The sequence below is a fragment of the Rhagoletis zephyria genome, unplaced genomic scaffold (genome assembly GCF_001687245.7).
Source record: "Rhagoletis zephyria isolate East Lansing unplaced genomic scaffold, Rhagoletis_zephyria_1.1 Rzeph_scaffold_02061, whole genome shotgun sequence".
Classification (NCBI taxonomy): domain Eukaryota; kingdom Metazoa; phylum Arthropoda; class Insecta; order Diptera; family Tephritidae; genus Rhagoletis; species Rhagoletis zephyria.
The window spans coordinates 90,670-94,106 of record NW_016159145.1 but is presented as its reverse complement, the minus strand read 5'-3'; positions in this window follow the sequence as shown (position 1 = coordinate 94,106).

The following is a 3,437-nucleotide window of genomic DNA, read 5'->3' as shown; positions in this document are numbered from 1 at the left end:
TAGGGTGCATGCTTTGCAGTGGGAGATGCACTTTTTCACCTTGGGCTTGAGCCGTGGAATATAATACTCTTGTTGCACCATCCTTACCATCAATTGGTTTTCTGCATGTAACCTTGTAGAGTGTTGAAAAGATAACAATAGAGAACAATAACGGGAAACAGGAGGTACAATAATGGGATGGCGCTCGTTATAACTGGGGGTCGCATATTTGAGGCGTCCGTTTACCCGCATTACTCCGACATCGTCTATAACGGGGTTTAGTGTCAGCAAAGGACTCCTTTTGGTAATTGGCTGAGATGCCACCAGCTGGGCGATAGTTTTCCCATAATATCGTTGTTGGGTCAAGAGGATGACCCGCAATTTGGCCTCATTTACTTCCTTCTGCGCTAGGATCAGCGTGTTGGGAATTGGGAGTTTGCGGGATCTTCGGATGAAGCGATACATATATGCGATTACCCTGAGTGCCCGAGGTAGAGAGGAGAACCTGTCAAGTATATCCGCGTCTTCGATGGTGCAGCATTTGGAGGTGTGGGATTCGGCCAGCATGAGGCGGCAAATCGAGCTGAGATCGAATGTGCTTTACCAATTTAGCGAGTAAAACTGCTCCGCAGAGTTCTAATCGAGGGAGACTCACGGTTTGAAGAGGTGAAACCCTGCTCTTCGCCGCAAGCAGATGGGAAGAGACGGAATTTTCGCTAATTTGTAACCTAAGATAAACGCAGGCACAAAAGGCTTTTTCGGAGGCGTTCGAAAATCCATGCAGTTGAATGGGGATATCTGGTGAAAATTGCACCCATCGGGGAATTTGTATATCTTTTATCGCTGAGAGATTTTCGCGAAAGGCACTCCACTTGTTAAACGCCGCTGGTTTTACAGCCACGTCCCAGCCAGTTTCTTCCATCCAAAGTTGTCGGAGAAGTGTCTTGGCTATGATCATGATTGGCGATAGCCATCCTCCCGGGTGGAAAGCTTCGCTACGGCTGACAAGATTTGCCTTTTAGTACTACAGTTTGAAGTTGGAAGAGGATCGTATGAGTATGAGAACGTGTCTGTTAGCGCGTTCCACTGAATTCCAAGCGTCTTCGTCGAACTTGCGTCTTGAAATTTTAGAAAGTCAGCATCTCAAAGGCTCGAACTGGGAATTGACTCGAGTAGGTTTGAGTGATTTGCTGTGATTTTCCTGAGTGGAAATCCTGCTGACTTTAAAGCTTCGATAGTCTGAGACATCGAGTTAATTGTGGACTGTATTGCGTGCCCGCCTGAGAGGATATCATCTACATACGTTTCGCGCTTTAGAATATTATTTACGAGAAGATAATCGCGCCTGCAATCTTCTGCGAATTGGTGAAGTGTTCGGATCGCCAAATATGTAGCACAGTTGACACCAAAGGTTACTGTCTTCAGTTTAAAATCTTCTATTGGAGAGTTGGGGGACCTGCGAAAGAGTATTCACTGGAAGTCCTGATCTTCCTTGTGAATAAGAATTTGGCGGTACATTTTCTAAATGTCGCCGTTAAAAGCAAACTTGTATAGCCTCCATCGGAGGATGATTAGCATCAAGTCATTTTGCAAGACTGGGCCCGTGAGTAGCGGATCGTTTAAGGAATTCCCTGAGTGGGAGGTTTTAGAGGCATTGAAAACGACCCTAACCTTAGTGGTCTTGCTATCAGGTTTCAAGACAGCATGATGCGGCAAATAAAAGGAGAAATATTTCCCCTCATTTATAACTTCACGTGAAGAAGTGGGAGCCATGTGATCCATAGCCAAGTATTCATCCAATACCTCAGCGTATTTATGTTTTAGTTCCGGTCTCTTCTCCAGACTCCTTTCGATGCTGAGATATTGAAGCTGCGCTCCTAGTCGGGAGGGACCCAAGGCTATTTTGCCTGGAAAGTCTTCTTTGAAGGGTAATTTAACCATATAGCGTCCATCTGCTTGCCGAATTGTTGTCGAACGGTACAATTTCTCGCAGCGTTTATCATCTTCGGACAGCGTTTTCTCTGTGGAGACTTCTTCTTGTTCCCAGCATTTCCTTTAAAGACTGTTAAGGGAGTCGTTTTGCGATTCGGTGACACACGTGGAGAATGTTGATATTTTTTCAGCAATCGGCCCGCTGAGGATCCATCCGAATATCGTGTTTTGTGCCATAAGTGTACCACATACGTTGTGATGGAGCGCTTGTACCAGAATCTGTGGGGTGATATCGCTACCGATTACCATGTCGACTCTTCCGGGTGAACAACAATTTGGATCTGCTAGTAATAATGTGGCAAGCTCGATTAGATCGGGATTTGACACTTTGAAGGTTGGGAGGAAATGGGTAAGCTGCGGCAAAATGATTGCCTGAGCCTTTATTTTTTGAGTCAGATCTGATGAACACAGTGTTAATTCGCAGATCTTCTTGGAATTTTGAACTACCAAGCCGCCCATTCCGGAAATTTCGTAGTGTATTTATCGTGTTGGCAAGCCAAGGAGTTTTTGTAGTCGGGAGGCTACAAATGTCTTTTCTGATCCCTGATCTATAAGGGCTCGGATCTTATGGAATTCGCCAGCAAAGAATATGGGGACTATTGCTGTTGGCAGAAGGGTGGCTCCATTGCTACTCGCGAAATGTGACGAGACCTTATTCACGTTATTTTCCGTAAAACTTTGTGTTCGTTAGCCTTGCGTAATGTCTTTAGATGACGAAGGCCCTTCATTATCTACCCTCAGTGTCGCCATTTGAGTTGTGGTTTTTTGGGGTTTAGAGTTTGGTTTTTGACCTTGGGGTTTGGATTGAAAATGTAACAACGAGTGATGTCTTTTTTGGCAATACACGCATGAGAAATTGCTTTGACATTCATTCTTTAAGTGTGAGTAGGAGAGGCAGTTTTCGCAATAGTTATTTTCCTTTACGAACTTGAGACGTTCTGGCACCGAAAGGGTTTTGAATCTTACGCAGTGTTTCATTCCGTGATTGCTATTGCACAGTTTACATGAAACGGGTTTAGCACACTCTGTATGGAAAGTTTGAGTCCTGTTTTTATTAACAAAATTTGAACTTTGATTACCTGCTCTTGGGGTAAAATTTTGAAATTGGGGTTTTATTTTGAATGGCCGATATGTACTCAGCCTTTCCACGACCTCGTATCGGCTCGTGAGAAATTTATCCATCTCTGACCACCGTGGCAATGCCTTGCGGGAGCTGAGGGAGAGTGTCTCACTTGGCAATTTTGATGAGCACATAGAACTTTCGCGTTGACTTTGTAGTTGGCGTTGGTTTGACAGAACGCACGTTAAAAGTATGCGTTCTACAATGAAGCTTGGCAGAGACTACTTTGGCCACTAAATTAACATATTAACGAGAGATAAATTAATATTTCATATCAATAATTGCATGAAAAATTATATTTCTTGCCCTCATTTGATTAAAAGGAAAAAAACATGGCATATAATTT